At 48.6% G+C, this 18,167-nt stretch overlaps 1 non-coding gene across 1 annotated transcript; it reads left to right on the top strand.

Moving 5' to 3' along the window:
- The first annotated feature begins 16,575 nt into the window (after nt 1–16,575).
- Nucleotides 16,576–16,648, top strand: Trnak-cuu. The gene has a single exon. It is a non-coding gene; the product is annotated as a tRNA-Lys (tRNA).
- Nucleotides 16,649–18,167: the final 1,519 nt, after the last annotated feature.

Below are 18,167 nucleotides of genomic sequence, written 5' to 3'. Positions count from 1 at the left end.
TGCATGCAAAGCAAGCATTCTACCAATGAGCCACATTCCCAGCCTCTAGGGTTTAGAGTTTTGGTGTAGTTGTTGTTGTTGTTTGTCGGTCATTGGGCTTGAACTGTGGGCCTGGGCGCTGTCCCTCAGCTCTTCAGCTGTAGACTAGTACTCTACCACTTGAGCCTCAGCCCCACTTCCGACTTTTTCTGCTTATGTGGTGCTGAGGAATTGAACCTAGAGCCTCATGCATGCAAGGCAAGCGCTCTACCATTGAGCCACCTTCCCAGCCCCTTTGCAGGTTCTTTAACACAGTATTTCTCAACTCAACATGATTTTGCCTCCATGGGAATTTTTGAGGTCTGGAAGATATTTGGGGTTGTCATAGCCCAAGAAAAGATACTGCTAAATGACACAGCCCCCTGCAGTAAAGAACGATCTAGGCCCAGATGTCAGAAGTGGAAGAATGCGCTGTGTGCCAATGATTCACGCCTGTCATCCCAGCTCCTAAGCGGGCTAAAACCAGAAAATCCAGGTCCCAAGCTAATCTGGGCAGACAAATCAGTTATCTCCAATCAACCAGCAAAAAGCCAGAAGTGAAAGTGTACCTCAAAAGTATGGAGCACCAGCCTTGAGGGGAAAAGCTAAGCAAGAATGAAAGGCCCTGCCAGGCACTGGTAGCTCACGCCTGTCATCCTAGCTGCTCAGGAGGCTGAGATCTGAGGATCATGCTTCAAAGCCAGCCCAGGCAGGAAAGTCCACGAAACGCTTATCTCCAATGAACCACCAGATGTGGCTCAAGTGGTAGAGTACTTAAGCTGAAGAGCTCAGGAACAGCACCTACGCCCAGAGTTCAAGGCCCACAACCGACCAAAACAAAAAAGAAAGGCCCTGTGTTCAAGTCTCAGTATTGGCACCCCCCCACACACACACTCACATGCACATACACACACTCACATGCCCATACACAGAGAAGCCCCTTCCTAGGACACAGGACAGGAAGTGGGCTGAGCGGGAGCTGGCCTGGGGCTGAGGGCCTGGCTTGTGTGTGAGCAGCCACTGTGACCCTAGTTAGCCATTGCTCCGGAAGCCCTGGAGACGCCGTGTCTGCAGTGTGGCCCTGCTCTGCAGGGCTGAGACACTCCCCTGGCACCAGGCAGGAGAAGCCACGGTCATTAGACAGTCAGCAAAGGCCCAGGACCCAATCCTCCTCCTCCTCTGCGCTTCCTCCCCTTCCTCTTCTCCATTTCCTTCTCCTCCTCTTCCTCCACTCCTCCTCTCCTTCCTCTTTTCCTCCTCTTTCTCTTTCTCCTGCTCCTCCTCCTCTTCTTTTTATTGTTTTCCTTCTTTTTCATACTATTATTTTAACAAATGATATCCCATAGTTTCATGTCTGAGATCATTTGTAAACCATCTTATGTATCTCTATTGTATTTACTGCATACTGTATTTAAGAGCTGCTTCTACTCATTGTTTATCCCCAAACATTTTTTTTTTGATGTATTTTTTTAGCCTGTAGAATGAAACGGCTTGTTTCAACTTTCAGAACCAAAATCCTCACTGGTAACAAGATACAGGATAAAAAGGAATTACATGGGAGCTGGGAAGGTGGCTCAGTGGTAGAGCGCTTGCCTTGCATGCCTGAGGCCCTGGGTTCGATTCCTCAGCACCACATAAGCAAAAAGCCGGAAGTGGCGCTGTGGCTCAAGTGGTAGAGTGCTAGCCTTGAGCTGAAGAGCTGAGGGACAGCGCCCAGGCCCAGAGTTCAGGCCCCACGACCGGACTCAAAAAAAAAAAAAAAAAAGGAATTACATGGGTCATTTCTTTTTGTGGTTAATCAAGATATCATTAGACTCCTGGGTAATGTGCTGCCTTGCAGTGGAGATTGGATTGATTTAAAACACATGAAACTTATTATGAAATTGCTGTTTACTAACATTAAAACCAGAGCTGCCCAGGCACCAGTGGCTAGACACTGTCCCTCAGGATTTTTTGTTCAAGGCTGGTGTTCTACCACTTGAGCCACAGCTCCACGTCTGGTTTAGGGTGGTTAATTGGAAATAAGAGTCTCATAGACCTTCCAGCCCATGTTGGCTCTGACCTGTGATCCTCAGATCACAGCCTCCTGAGTCACTAGTATTACAGACAGGAGCCACAGTGCCCCACTCTGCTTGGCTTTTCTGTCCCAGCCTGGCACTACCCCACTAGAGCTAGGCCCCTACTTCTGGCTCTTTTCACTGGTTAATTGGAGTTAAGAGTCTCACAGTGTCTGCCTGTGCTGGCTTCAAACTATAAACCTTAGATCTCACTTACTCAAAGTGGTAGAGCACTAGACTTAAGCACAAAAGTTCAGGGACAATGCCCAGGCCCCTAGTTTAAGCCCCAGGATCAACACACACACATACACACACACACACACACACACACACACACACACACACACACACAGATGAAACGAGAACAAATCTGTAAGAAATAAAACTAACCAAGTGCCTACATGAAGAAGTCAAAATTTGACCATACAAAGGGTGGACCAATGCAGTAGTGTGGACAAAGGCAGTAGTGGTACTCACTGGATACTATGCGGAAAATAAACTACACAACTTGTGGGTGGGGACAGGAGGGGAAACTGGAAGAGAGCTAAGGAGGGGGGACACTGTCCAAAAAGAAATGTATTTTTTTTCTTTTTTTTTTGTTGGTTGTGAGGCCTGAACTCTGGGCCTGGGCGCTGTCCCTCAACACCTCTACCACTTGAACCACAGCACCACTTCTGGCTTTTTCTGCCTATGTGGTTTTAAGGAATCAAACCCAGGACCTCATGCATACAAGGCAAGCACTCTACCACCACTGAGCCACCTTCCCAGCCCCAAGAAATGTATCCTTGATCTGGGTGCTGGTGGCTCACATCTGTCATCCCAGATACTCAGGAGGCTGAGATCTGAGGATCATGGTTTCTTTTGGTTGGTCATGGGGCCTGGGAGCTCTCCCTCAGCTCTTTAGCTCCGGGATAGTGCTGGAATTCTGTCTAGAAGCACCAACAGCAAGGAGTGAGCCACACCTTTGGGATTTGGGAATGGGTGTGGGAATGGTTTCCAACATCCAATCCAATTCAAGTCCCAGCAGCTCAATCAGCTGTGGGAAAGCAGAAGAAGGGCTTTTTTATTTACTTTTTTCTTTTCTTTTCTTTTCTTTTTTGTCAGTCATGGAGCCTGAACTGTGGGTCTGGGCGCTGTCCCTCAGCCCTTCAGCTCAAGGCTAGTGCTCTACCACTTGAGCCTCAGCGCCACTCCCAGCTTTTTCTGCTTATGTGGTTCTGAGGAATCGAACCCAGGGCCTCATGCATGCAAGGCAAGCGCTCTACCACTGAGCCACCTTCCAAGCCTTATTTATTTATTTTTTATGCTGTTCCTGGGGCTTGAACTCAGAGCCAGAACCTTGTCCCTGAGCTTTTTGCTCAAGGCTAGTGCTGTACCACTTGGGCCACAGCCCCACTTCCAGCTTTTGAATGGTTCATTGGAAACGAGTATCACACACTTTTCTACCCCATCTCTCTTTAAATGACTCTTCAGGACAGGGGCTGGTGGCTCAAGCCTGTATTCCTAGCTACTCATGAGGCTGAGATCTGAGGCTCGTGGTTCAAAGCCAGCTTGGGCAGGAAACTACATGAGACTATTTTTTTTGTCGGTCATAGGGCTTGAACTCTGGGCCTGGGCATGATCCCTGAGCTCTTCAGCTCAAGGCGAGCACTCTACCACTTGAATCACATCACCACTTTCGGTTTTCTGGTGGTTCATTGGAGCTAAGAGTCTCACAGATATTTCTGCCCGGGCTGGCTTTGAACCATGATCCTCAGATCTCAGCTTCCTGAATAGTTAGGATTACAGGTGTGAGCCACCGGCGCCCAGTCATGAGACTGATTTCCAGTGAACCACCAGAAAACTGGAAGTGGCACTGTGGCTCACATAGTAGAGTTCTTGAGTTCTTGTCTTGAGCTGAACAGCTCAGGGACAGCATCCAGGCCCAGAGTTCAAGCCCCATGACTGACAGAAAGAGAGAGAGAGAGAGAGAGAGAGAGAGAGAGAGAGAGAGAGAACAGGCTTCTCAGATCTCAGCCTCCTGAGCGGCTAGGATGACAGGTGTAAGCCACCAGTGGTCAGCTTTGGTTAAGTAGCTAGATAAATGCCCTTGGAAAATTGATGGATTTTTGAGTCTTAAAAACTTAGTATTTGAGGGCTGGGAAGGTAGCTCAGCGGTAGAGTGCTTGCCTTGCAAGCATGAGGCCCTGGGTCTATTCCTCAGCACCACATACACAGAAAAAGCCAGAAGTGGCACTGTGGCTCCAGTGGTAGAGCGCTAGCCTTGAGCTGAAGAGCTGAGGGACAGCGCCCAGACCCAGAGTTCAGGCCCCATGACCGGCAAAAAAAAACCAAAAAAACAAAACTTAGTATTTGGGGCTGGGAATGTGGCTTAGTGTAGAGTACTTGTCTAACAAGCATGAAGTCCTGGGTTCGATTCCTCAGTACCATATAAACAGAAAAGGCCAGAAGTGGCACTGTGGCTCAAGTGGTAGAGTGCTAGCCTTGAGCAAAAGAAGCTCGGGGCTCCCCTATGACCCAGCAATCCCAGTTTTGGGCATTTACCCAAATGATCACAAACAAGACCATACTAAAGTTACCAGTACAATTATGTTTGTTGCAGCATTATTTATCATAGCTAAGATATGGAAGCAACCCAGATGCCCCTCAGTAGATGAATGGATCGAGAAAATGTGGTATATATAATACAATGAAATTCTATGCCTCCATCAGAAAGAATGACATCACCCCATTTGCTAGGAAATGGAAAAGACTTGGAAAAAATTATATTAAGTGAAGTAAGCCAGGCCCAAAGAAACATAGGTCCCATGGTTTCCCTTATTTGCAATATCTAGTATATGTCTGGGACAAGCAGAACAGGTCAAAAGCTATGTACATATTGTTGGGTCTTAGTCCATCCCACAAAAGACGGACGGGGTCCGAGGAAAGGTAAGTGCGCGCTCGCCCGTTCCCTAGCCTCCCTCAGCCCAGGAGACAATCAGACACAGCGGGGAGCCAAATCCAGCAGGTAGAAAAACTCGTTTATTAACAGAGAGCAGCCCCTTTTAAAGACAACAAGGGTGGGTGGCATGGTAAGGGAGGAAGAGGAACCAATCACTGTCAAGGTCACACCCTGTCATTCACCTGAGCCCTCACGGGCTGGTTAGGCACTGATCAGAAGATCAATTGGGGTCTGCCCACTCAACCCCTCCCAGAGCCATCTTGGCTGGCCATGTGCTCTCCAGTAAATTAGGCTCTGCCCACTCAACCCCCTCCCAGCGCCATCTTTGCTGCCCATGTGCTCCACACATATGACCAGATAAGATGATGTTAAGTGAAATGAACCCCAAGATAGGGACACAGTGGTTTTTTCTTTCTTGCTATTGTTTCTAATGTATTTATAATGACCATGTGATTTTTTTTTGTTGCTTTGTATGTTCCTCCCCCACAGTATAATCCCTGTTTTCACTGTATTTGATGTCGGTCTAATTTGGAGAGGGGAAGGGAAAAAACAAAATGTTTAAATAGGGATACAGGTTGACCCGTTGCAACAATGATAATGTACAAGACACTATGTTGAAAAACAAACTTTACAATTTAGAAGGGGGGGAGGTATAATTGTGGAGGGAGGTGGGAGGAAGCAACAATGCTTGATAGGAAATGTACTCATTCCCTTGCTCCTGTAACTGTAACACCTCTGTACAGTATTTTTACAATAAAAAACTTATTCAAAAAAAAAAAAGAAGCTCAGGGATAGTGCCCAAGCCCAGAATTCAAACTCCAGGACTGGTAAAACAAAACAAAACAAAACCTTAATGTTTAAAAACAGGAATATAGCTGGGCACTGGTGGCTCACGCCTATAATCCTAGCTACTCAGGAGTCCGAGATCTGAGGATCTCCGTGGTTCAAAGCCAGCCCCAACAGGAAAGTCTGAGAGACTCTTATCTCCAATTAACCACCAGAAAACCAGAAGTGGTGCTGTGGGCTCAAGTGCAATCACCTTGAGCCTAAGAGCTTAAGGATAGCATGCGCAGGCCCAGAGTTCAAGCCCTGTGACTGAACAAAAAAAAAAGCAAACGAGTATAAAAAAAGGCTCATAACTTTGTAAAATTATATGACATATTACTGGGTGCTGATAGATTTTGCCTGTAAGATCAAAGTTCAAAGCCAGCCAGGGCACACAAATCTTAGAGAATAATCTCCTTTTTCTTCTACTCCTCTTCCTCCTCCTCCTCCTTCTCCTTCTTCTCCGCCTCTTTCTTTCATGTTGTACGTTGGGTACCTGTGGCTCTACCATTTGTGCCACAGCTCCACTTATGTGTTTTTTTTGTTTTGTTTTGTTGGTTGTGGGGCTTGAACTCTGGGTCTGGGCGCTGTCCCTCAGCTCTTCAGCTCAAGGCTCTACCACTAGAGCTACAGCGCCACTTCCAGTTTTCAAGTGGTTTATTGGAGATAAGAGTTTCTCGGACTTTCCTGCTCCGGCTGGCTTTGACCCATGATCCTCAGCTTCCTGGGTAGCTAGGATTACAGACGTGAACCACCAGTGCCTTGCTCCTTATCTAGCTCTGAAGAATCTTATCTCCAATTAAGGAGCAAAAATCTGGAAGTGGGTTTGTGGCTCTAGTGATAGAGTACCACTCTGGAACAAAAAAGCCAAACACAGTGTGAGGCCCTGAGTTCAAGCCCTTGTACTGGTGTGCAACACATGTGTACACACACACACCTACAAAAACACAGAAACATCAAGATTAGATGACAGGTTAAATATGAAAGTGCTTTATAAAATAATTAATAATAATAATGATAAATAATAATATTGCCAGGCACCAATGACTCTTGCCTGTCATCCCAGCTACTCAGGAGGCTGAGATCTGAGGATCACAGTTCAAAGCCAGCCTGGACAGAAAAGACCATGAGACTCTTGTCTCCAATTAACCACCAAAATACTAGAAGTAGAGGTGTGGCCCAAGTAGTAGAAAAGCAGCCTGAAGTGTGAAAGCTAAAGAACAGCATCCAGGCCCTGAGTTCAAGGCCCACACTACCCACACAGAAAATAAGAAAAAAGCCAGGTGCAGGTGGCTCACACCCGTCATCCTAGCTACTCAGGAGGCTGAGATCTGAGGATCACAGTTCAAAGCCAGCCTGGGCAGGAAAGTCCATGAGACTCTTATCTCCAATTAAACACCAGAAAACTGGAAGTGGTGCTGTGGCTCAAATGGTAGAGCACTTGCCTTGAGCTTAAGAGTTGAGGGACAGGCCGGGCGCTGGTGGCTCACGCCTGTAATCCTAGCTACTCAGGAGGCTGAGATCTGAGGATCGGGGTTCAAAGCCAGACCAGGCAGGAGGGACCATGAGACTCTTATCTCGAATAAAACCACCAGAAAACCGGAAGTGGCGCTGTAGCTCAAGTGGTAGAGCGCTTGCCTTGAGCTGAAGAGCTGAGGGACAGCGCCCAGGCCCAGAGTTCAAGCCCCACGACTGACCAAAAAAAAAAAAAAAAAAAGAGTTGAGGGACAGCGCCCAGTCCCAAAGTTCAAGCCCCACGACCAACAAAAGAAAAGAATAAAAAAAATGAGCTGAGTGCTGGTGGCTCACTCACTAGCTACTCAGGAAGTCCAGATCTAAGGGTTGTGGTTCAAAGCCAGCCTGGGCAGAAAAATCCATAAGATTCTTTTTTTTTTTTTGGGTCCGGTCGTGGGGTCTGAACTCTGGGCCTGGGTGCTGTCCCTCAGCTCTTCAGCTCAACGCTAGCACTCTACCACTTGAGCCATAGTGCCACTTCCGGCTTTTTTCATTTTGCTTATGTGGTGCTGAGGAATCGAACCCAGGGCCTCAGGCATGCAAGGCAAGCGCTCTACCACTGAGCCACCTTCCCAGCCCTCCATAAGATTCTTATCTTCAACAAACTCCCCAAAAGCTAGAATTGGAGCTGTGGCTTATGTGGTAGAGCACTAACCTTGACCAAAGAAAAGCTCAGGGACAGCACCCAGACTTAGCAAAAGTTAAAAATAAAAAGGAAAAGAATACCTCCAGGAAGCATCTCTCACTTACAGCTGCAAAGGAATTCTTGCTTTTGTTATTTATTTATTTATTTAGGGGCTTGAACTGTGGGCCTGGTGCTACCCTTCAGCTCTTCAGATCAAGGCTAGCGCTCTACCACTTGAGCCACAGCACCACTTTGAGTTTTCTGAGTGATTTATTGGAGATAAGAGTCTCACGAGGCCTTTCCTGCCTGAACTGGCTTTGAACCATGATTCTCAGATCTCAGCCTCCTGAGTAGCTAGGATGACAGGTGTGAGCCACCGGCGCCCAGCTTGCGTTTACTATTTAACTGGCTTTCTATGAGGTCATAGGAGTTAAAGGTTTAACTCAAGAACCAGAATGTAAACTGGGTCCTGGTGGCTCATGCCTGTCATCCTAGCTAGCTACTCAGGAGGCTGAGATCTAAGGAACGAAGTTCAAAGCCAGCTTGGACAGGAAAGTCCCTGTGAAACTCTGATCTCCAGTGACTAATACAAAAACTGGAAGTGGAGCTGTGGCTCAAATAGTAGAGCACTAGTGAAAGATTATTAGACTTTGCCAGAGAACCATGCAGACATCCAGGTACAGAGAACGCTGGGAAAGGGAGCCGGCAAGACCCTGTGGCTCAAGTGGTAGAGCGCTAGCCTTGAGCTGAAGAGCTGAGGAACCGCGCCCAGGCCCAGAGCTCAGGCACCACGACCGGACCAAAAACAAACAAAACAGCCAGGTTGTATCTAGACATATAAATGGAGAATCAGGAAAGGTTCTCTTGTAGCCTGGTAGACACTGACATGTGCACACACACACGCACACACACACACACACACACACACATTGCAGGAGAAAGAGATGCACATGGAAGAGAATTGTGAACCCGCCGTTTCTCAACCATGGGCCTTGACCTACTGTCCAGTGTCTTCCAACCTAGCACTTCCTCTGTGTTCTCCAGGGCCTCTTGAAATGTGGCTCTGATGTCTCTTTATTTTCTTTTTTGTATTTATTTTTGTGCTGGTCCTAGGGCTTAAACTCAGGGCCTGGGCACTGACCCTCTGCCTTTTTACTTTGAGCTACAGAGCCATTTCCAGTTTTCTGGTGGTTCCTGCCCAGGCTGGCTTTGAACTGTGTTCCTCAGATCTCAGCCTCCTGAGTAGGTAGGATGACAGGCGTGAGCCACCAGCATCCAGCTCTACTACCTGCCTTAGGCCGTAGCCTGTTCTTCCCAGTCTGTAATTTGGCCAAGTCTTTCCATGGCTTTGCTCTGTTTGTACCAAAGACAACGTCTAAACTCTCTTGGGACTGTTTAACTCTGATCTCTATAAACATTTATTGTGATGAATACCAGGATCCCCATGGCATGTCTTTGGACAGATTCTGTTTAGCAATAGGCTGACACGTCTTTGTGTTGTTTAATAGTCTGTAGAGAGTCCAGCCAGTTTCTGATCGTTAAGTATGTGACCTTGAATAAAGTCCTGCTAATCTCTGAGCATTGGTTTCCCCATGGGCAAAAGGAGAACATGCTAGAATTGGCCTTGTAGAGTTGCTCTGTGAAATGAATGGTAATTCACTGAAGAATGGCCTAGCATGATGCATGACACAAAATGACCACGCAATAAGAAGTTAACGCACAGTGCTGGTGGCTCACGCCTGTCATCCCAGCTACTCTGGAGGCTGAGATCTGAGGATGAAGGTTCAAAACCAGCTCGGGCAGGAAAGTCCATGAGACTCTGATATCCAATTAACTACACAGAAAAAGTCAGAATTGGCACTGTGGCTCAAGTGATAGAGCACTAGCCTTGATCAAAAGAAGCTCAGGGACAGCATCCAGGCCTAGAGTTCAAGCCCCAGGATTGGCACAAAACACACACACACACACACACACACACACACACACACACACACACACACACACAGAAGCAAAAGGAAGTTATTCTTTCTGTTCCTGGTGGCCCTGGGTTCCATCAGTCTCTTCTTTCTAAGGTTTGGAGGAGTCAGCCAAGAGTTAGTGTTAGACCCTGTGACTCACTGTGGATGATAAAAAGTTTTCTTGAGCTCCCTACTGGTAGCTCACACCTGCAATCTTGGCTACTCAAGAGGCCGAGATTGTAGATTGTGGTTCAAAGCCAGTTCAAGCAGGAAATCCCTTGAGACTCTTAATCTCCAATTAACTATTCAGAAAAAGTCCGAACTGGTGCTGTGGCTCAAGTGGTAGAGTGCTTGCCTAGCATGCCTGAAGCCCTGGTTTTGATTCCTCAGTACCACATACACAGAAAAAGCCAGAAGTGGTGCTGCAGTTCAGGTGGTAGAGTGCTAGCCTTGAGCAAAAGCTCAGGGACAGTGAGTGCCCAGGCCCTGAGTACAAGCCCCAGGACTAGCCAAAAAAATAAAAATAAACTGTAATTACAAGGTGTATACTTGTGATCAGTTAGGGAGATAAATCCTTATCAAAGGAGTTAAAAGAACAAAACAGCTGGGCGCTGGTGTCTCACACCTGTAATCCTAGCTACTCAGGAGGCTGAGTTCTGAGGATTGCTGTTCAAAACCAGCCCTAGCAGGAAAGTCCGTGAGACTCTTCTCTACAATTAACCTGAGGCTGATGTCTGCATCCCTGAGATTCTGAAGATGTCCTCAGGTGCTGTCTCCAGTGGAGGCCATGGAATTGAGGCAGGAAAAATGAGGGAAAATAAAGTGAATGGCAGCCAGGAATTTAGAAACATAGCACTATCCTCTTTGTTTTAACCCTCATATTCCTTCATAAGCTGCAGTATTAAAGAGAGAGAGAGAACGCAAGTGCATCTCTCTCCATCTGACCTTGCCTACAAGCCCCAAACAATCAGTACGCTCTAAAAACTCAGAAGGAGCATCATAAAAAAAGATATGTGAGCTGGGTGCTGGTGGCTCACACCTGTCATCCTAGCTACTCAGGAGGCTGAGATCTGAGGATCACGGTTCAAAGCCAGTCCAGGAAGGAAAGCCCATGAGACTCTTAGCTCCAATGAACCACCAGAAAACCAGAAGTGGCGCTGTGGCTCAAATGGTAGAGTGTTAACCATGAGCTGAAGAGCTCAGGGACAGCGCCCAGGCCCAGAGTTCAAGCACCACTACAGACAGAAAACAAAAACAAAACAGCAGCCGCCAAGTGTGCTGCTTGTGGGAAAGAGAAATCTTTATGGATGGGGTGGGGAGTGATCCACTAACCTCACTACCTGCTCCAACCCCACCTGCCATCTACCCTGTGTCAGCCCTGCTTCCAGCCCGCTGTGCTGGGAAAAGGAAATTGTAAAGCTTTGGTAATAATTAGAAAATAGCCCTCTTTCTAACCTTAAAAATTGATCGTTCTTAGAATGTGACCTACAACTTTCTTTCCTTGCTTTCTTTCTTTGCCAGTCCTGGCGCTTGAACTCAGGGCCTGGGCACTGTCCCTTAGCTTCTTTTGCTAAGCCACAGCACCACTTCTGGCTTTTTCTGTGTATGTGGTACTGAGGAATCAAACCCAGGGCTTCATACATGCTAGGCCAGCACTCTACCACTGAGCCACATGCCCAGCCCTACACATGTCTGCTTCTTCTTCTTCTTTTTTTTTTTTTGTACATTGTGGGGCTTGAACTCTGGCCTGGGCACTGTCCCTGAGCTCTTCAGCTCAAGGCAGGCGCTCTACCATTTGAGCCACGGCACCACTTCTAGTTTTCTGGAAGTCTCACAGACTTTGCTGCCCAGACTGGCTTTGAACCGTGATCCTCAGATCTCAGCCTCCTGAGTAGCCAGGCATGAGCCACTGGTGCCCAGCTCATAAGTTGTTTGTTTGTTTGTTTATATGATGCTTCTTCTCAGTTTTTAGAGCATACTAATAGTTTGGGGCTAGTAGGCAAAATCATATGAGAGAGATGCTCTCTCTCTCTCTCTCTCTCTTTGTCTCTCTCTCTTTCTCTAATACTATGGCTTATGAAGGAATGTGAGGGTTAAAACAAAGAAGAGCCAGGTGCTGCTGGTGGCTCACACCTGTAATCCTAGCTATTCAGGAGGCTGAGATCTGAGGATCACGGTTCAAAGTCAGCCTGGGCAGCAACGTCCGTGAGACTCTTATCTCCAATAAACCACTAGAAAACTGGAAGCGGCACTGTGGCTCAAGGTAGAGCGCTAGCCTTGAACTGAAGAGCTGAGGGACAGCGCTCAGGCCCAGAGTTCAAACCCCACGACCAACAATAAACATTTTTGAAAAAGAAAAGAAGATAATGCCGTGTTTCTAAATTCCTTGTTGTCATTCACCTTATTTTCCCTCATTTTTCCTGCCTCAATTCCACGGCCTCCACCAGAGACAGCACCTGAGGACATCTTCAGAATCTCAGGGGTGCAGACGTGGGCCTCAGGTTACATAGGGAGAATGGGGAACAGGGGGACAGTGGTGAGAAAAATCTTCAGAGTGACCCCAGTCCCGGATCGCAGAGGACGCCTTGGGACCGAGCGTAGCCTTGTGTCTGGAAGAATTCTGGAGGGGCTGGGAAGGTGGCTCAGTGGTAGAGTGCTTGCCTTGCATGCATGAGGCTCTGGGTTCGATTCCTCAGCACCACATAAGCAGAAAAAGCTGGAAGTGGTGCTGTGGCTCAAGTGGTAGAGCGCTAGCCTTGAGCTGAAGAGCTGAGGCACAGTGCTCAGGCCCAGGGTTCAGGCCCCATGACCAACAACAACAACAACAAAAAGAATTCTGGAGATGCTGTCACTGTTATAGGGGTAAGCGGCCCGGCCATCACCCACATGCGGGACTGAGGGGTTCAGGTGATCAGTGTGGCGGGGGTGGTATGCCTTCCACACAAGAGGCTTATCTGAAGTTACTCTTTCGTCTGCCAATTGATGTGGGAGAGAGAATACCTCAGATCAAAGTTGAGAGATTTAAAAAGTGAATTCCCAGGAATAGGCAAAAGCATCTTTCCAGCTGCTTGCTTGCTTGCTTTTTTAAAAAGAAATTGTGTGTGTGTGTGTGTGTGTGTGTGTGTGTGTGTGTGAGAGAGAGAGAGAGAGAGAGAGAGAGATGGGGCTTGAACTCTGGGCCTGGGCGCTGTCCCTCAGCTCTTCAGCTCAAGGCAAGCTCTCTACCCCTTGAGCCACAGCACCACTTCTGGTTTTCTAGTGGTTTATTGAAGATAAAAGTCTCATGGACTTTCCTGCCCGTCTGGCTTTGAACCACGATCCTCAGATCTCAGCCTCCTGAGATCCTCAGCTAGGATGACAGGTGTGAGCCACCAGTGCCTGGCTTTGAATTTTGTTCTTGTTATTTTAACAGTGACGTACGGAGGGGTTGCAATCAGGTAAGGACTACATTTCCTTTTGGACCATGTCCTCCCTTCCTCTACTCTCTCCTGTTTTTTCCCCTCCCATCCCCATCACAAGTTGTATAGTTCATTCTCCACAAAGTGTCCAGTGAGTAACACTGCTGCATTTGTTCACTCTGTTCCTCCATTTCTGTACCCCTACCATCCCAAAGACAGATAAACAAACAAGATCAAAAAAGAAAACAACAAAGAAACATCATCTTGTTTCCATTTCCTACAGTTCATGTCTTTTTCTTTCTTTCTTTTTTTCTTTTTCTTTTTTTTGCCAGTCCTGGGGCTTGAACTCAGGGCCTGGTCACTGTCCCTGAGCTTCTTTGGCCCAAGGCTAGCACTGTTCCACTTGAACCACAGCACCACTTCTGGCTTTTTCTGTGTATATGATACTGAGACATTAAACCCAGGGCTTCATGCATGCTAGGCAAGCACAGTACCATTAAGCCACAATCTCAGCCCCTAGAGTTCATTTCCATAAATGCTATTTTGTATGATCAGAGGACATAGGCATGGTGCCTTTGGAGTCTTCTCCTAAGAGATTCCTTCTTTTGTCTCTCAGTGTAGATGCCTGGAGTCCTGGATCATTTATCAGTTGCCTCTTACAGCAGCACTGGTTGTTTCTAGAATGGTAAAGAGGTTGCACGAGCCACGGCACAGTGCTAGGAGAGTCCCAGCATGCAGACAATGAGAAGAAGGAGGAGAGTGTTGGTGCTGTGTGCAATCAGAGGCCTCGAAGGAGACCAGGGCTGTGGGAAGCTCAGCTCTGCCAATGGCTGGCCCCGTACATGGTGGACCAGTCCCTTTGCCAGCTGGGGTCCTGTGGCTGCGTGGAGAAGCCAACTCCTTCTGTGGTTACTGAATACTGGCTGACTGGCCCACTGGGTTCCTCCCACAGCATTCTAGAAAGACAAAGAAGCCCTGCCAGACACAATAATAGCAGCTTTGTGAGCCCTGGGACCAAGTGTCACAATTGTTCCTTTCTGTCCTTCCTTTATTTTATTTATTTATTTATTTTTAGTGCCTATACTGGAGCTTGCACTCAGCACCTGCCATTCTCACGTGGCTTTTTCTGCTCGTGGCTGGCACCTCTCCACTTCTGGCTTTCTGCTAGTTAATTGGAGATGAGTGTCTAGCTGATTTGCCTACCCCCAGGGCTGGCTTTGATCTCAGATCTCAGCCTCCAGAGGATCTGGGACTCTAGGCTGGCAAATCCTGAAGTTGCAGCTCAAGCTGTCTCCATGGTAACGGGGGTGGGGGGATTGGTCCTTCAGGTGAGCTGCCTTTCTTGCCTGCAATTCTGATTGTTTTTGGTGTTTCGGGCTGTGGTGAACTTAGAAGGGAAGGGAGTAGGTCCCAGCAGAACCTCCAGCCCCTAGGCCTGTCCAAATGGACATCTGGTAGAGGCCACACTGTGTCTTTTGGAGGGGGGGGAGCTTTTCTGCTTGGGTTGATAGTTGCCCGTCCTGGGGCTCGAACTAGGGGCCAAGACACTGATCTGCCCCTGAATTTCTTTTGTTCAAGGCTAGCGCACTACCACTTAAGCCACAGTGCCACTTCTAGCTTTTTTGGTAGTTTTAGTGGAGATAAGAGTCTCTCAAAGAAGCCAGTTGCGCGTGGCTCACGCCTGTCATCCTAGCTACTCAGGAGGCTGAGATCTGAGGATCATGGTTTGAAGCCAGCCAGGGCAAGAAAGTCCTTGAGACTCTTTTTTTTTTTTTTTTTTGGGTCTGGTTGTGGGGCCTGAACTCTGGGCCTGGGTGCTGTCCCTCAGCTCTTCAGCTCAAGGCTAGCGCTCTACCACTTGAGCCACAGCGCCACTTCCGGCTTTTTTCTTTTTTGCTTATGTGGTACTGGGGAATCGAACCCAGGGCCTCATGCATTGCAAGGCAAGCGCTCTACCACTGAGCCACCTTCCCACCCATCCTTGAGACTCTTATCTCCAATTAATCAGTACAAAGCCCAGAAGTGGAGGTGTGGCTCAAGTAGCAGAGTGCCAGCCTGGAGGGAGGAAGCTAAGGGACTGAGCCCAGGCCCTGAGTTGGACCCCCAGGACTGGGAGTGGGTAAATTACTTGAAAAGCTCAGATCAATTCCTGGGTTTTGTTTGTTTCTTTTTTTGTGAGCTACTACTGCAGCTTGCTCGGAGGGTCTTTGCTAAGCTCATTGATAATGACTAGTGGTGCCAGGTGACCCATTCTGCACAACTTTCTTTGGAAAGGTTTGCCAAGTCTGCCAGTTCCCCCAACCTGCGTGGGTTGGTTCCACCCGTTCTATTCTTTACAATGCTTAGCAGTTCCTACAAGACGAACCTCCTCCCCCTCCCCCCTCCTCCTCTTCCTCCCCCCTCCCCTCCCCCTCCTCTTCCCCTACTCCCCCTCCGCCTGCCCCTCCCTCCCCCTCCCCCTTCATCTCCCCCTCCCCTCCTCCTGCCCCTCCCTCCCCTCCCCCTTCATCTCCCCCTCCCCCTCCTCCTGCCCTTCCCCCCTCCCCCTTCATCTCCCCCTCCCCTCCCCCTCCCCTCCGCCTGCCCCTCCCTCCCCCTCCCCCTCCGCCTGCCCCTCCCTCCCCCTCCCCCTTCATCTCCCCCTCCCCTCCCCCTCCCCCTCCTCCTGCCCTTCCCCCCTCCCCCTTCATCTCCCCCTCCTCCTACCCCTCCCCCTCCCCTCCTCCTGCCCCTCCCTCCTCCTGCCCCTCCCTCCTCCCCCTTTATCTCCCCCTCCCCCTCCTCCTGCCCTTCCCCCTCCCCCTTCATCTCCCCCTCCTCCTGCCCCTCCCCCTCCTCCCCCCCAGGTTCTTATCAGACTGTAGAATTGTTCCACCCCCCCCTTTTATTAGCTTCGTTCGTGTGCAAATTCTAAGATAGTTGATAATTAATTTCCGGGATTCGAACTCGGGGTGTGTCTGTCGGGCTGGGCCCCTCTCGGCCCCTTCCCCGCTAAGTCTGGGGACCCCAGGTGCCCGTCTCCGGGGCCGGGGGGGGGGGGTGAAGGGGGGGGGGGCTGTCGGATCGCGACCTTTGACCTGCGCTCCCGCTGCGCCCCCTCCCCCGCCCTCAGGGGCGGCGCCCGCTGGCTCCCGGGGAGCTCGGGTCCGGACGGGACGGCGGCGGCGCGGGCCGACCCCGGAAGGACCCGGGCGGGGCGATCCGCTGAAGAGACCAGGGAGAGGGAGCGCCGCCAGCCGCCCGGCTAGCTCAGTCGGTAGAGCATGGGACTCTTAATCCCAGGGTCGTGGGTTCGAGCCCCACGTTGGGCGGACGTCAGTTTTGCTTTTCCAGCTTTCAATTCCTGACGGAGATCGGCTCAAGGAGGAAAATTTACCTAAGCCTGGAGGACGTTTCCAACCTAGTCAAAGGCTTCACAAATAATCAGTAAATAAATACGTTGACCTAAGCTGAAGGAAGGGGACCACGAAGCCTGAGCCTCTGAATGAAGGTTAGGGGGAGTATTTGTTACGAAGTGGGGAAACGGCAGAATTACAGCCATTTGAAGATTAAAAAACAAAAATTTAGTAAAACTTGAGGATATAACACAGGAAGGTTAAGAAGGCTCATAAACATTTTGAAAGTGAGCTCTATCAAAACAATACCAAAAAAGTTCTACTTTTCCCCTTCCTTAATGCTAAATGTGATATTGTAGAGAACAGCTCTGTTTCATATGTATATATATGTATATATGTAAATAAATATACATATATGTAACAGATATATTTTTATTTTATTTTTGTTGGTCATTCGGCTTGAACTTTGGGCCTGGGCGCTGTCTCTGAGCTCTTCAGCTCAAGAAGAGCACTCTACCACTTGAGCCACAGCACCACTTCCAGTTTTCTGGTGGCTTATTAGAGAAGAGTCTCTAGACTTTACTGCCTGAGTTGGCTTTGAACTGCCATCCTCATATCTCAGCCTCCTGAGTAGCTGGGATGACAGGTGTGATCCACTGGAGCCAAGCTGGTGTCTTAAATATTTTAAAGATAGAATTATATTATGATTTTTCCCCACTGTTGGGTGCTGGTGTTTGAACTCAGGGCTTTTAGCTCTCCCTGGCTCCTTCACTCAAAGCTGGGGCTCTACCATTTGAGCCACAGCTCTACTGCTGGTAATCAAATACAATAAAGCTGGGCTTTGGTGGCTCATGCCTATTATTCTATTTGTCAGTTGTGGGGCTTGAACTCTGGGCCTGGGTGCTGTCCCTCAGCTCTTCAGCTCAAGGCCAGTGCTCTACCATTGAGCCACAAGGCCACTTCCGGTTTACTGGTGGTTCATTAAAGATAAGAGTCTCATGGACTTTGCTGCCCAGGCTGGCTTTGGACCGGGATTCTTAGATCTTAGCCTCCTGAATAGCTAGGATAACAGATGTGAGCCACTTGTACCCAGCTTCTGCCTGTCATTTTAGCTACTCAAGAGGCTGAGATCTGAGGATCATGATTCAAAGCCACTCCTGGCAGAGAACACTGGGAGACTCTTATCTCCAATAGTGGGAAGTGGAACTGTGGCTCAAAGTGGTAGAATGCCAGCCTTGATGCAAAAAAACTCAGGGACAACACCCAGGCTCTGAGTTCAAGCCACAAAATGACAAAAAAACAAAAAACAAAAATAAAACAAAAAATGAAACTATTTCAGACTTTGGCAGAAAAAAAATTCTGAGAAATCTCAGCACCAGAGTTAAGGATTAGAGCACATGGAATCCTCATATTCGGGAGTCAGAGACTTAAGGCTGGGAGTTCAAGGCCAGGCTGTGAGGTACATAGAGACCCTATCTCAACAAACAGTAGCAAC

The sequence above is a fragment of the Dipodomys spectabilis genome, unplaced genomic scaffold (assembly GCF_019054845.1).
Source record: "Dipodomys spectabilis isolate Male_0828 unplaced genomic scaffold, ASM1905484v1 ptg000228l, whole genome shotgun sequence".
Lineage (NCBI taxonomy): Eukaryota > Metazoa > Chordata > Mammalia > Rodentia > Heteromyidae > Dipodomys > Dipodomys spectabilis.
Note: the sequence above shows the minus strand (reverse complement) of the source record. Positions and strands in the feature narration are given on the sequence as shown.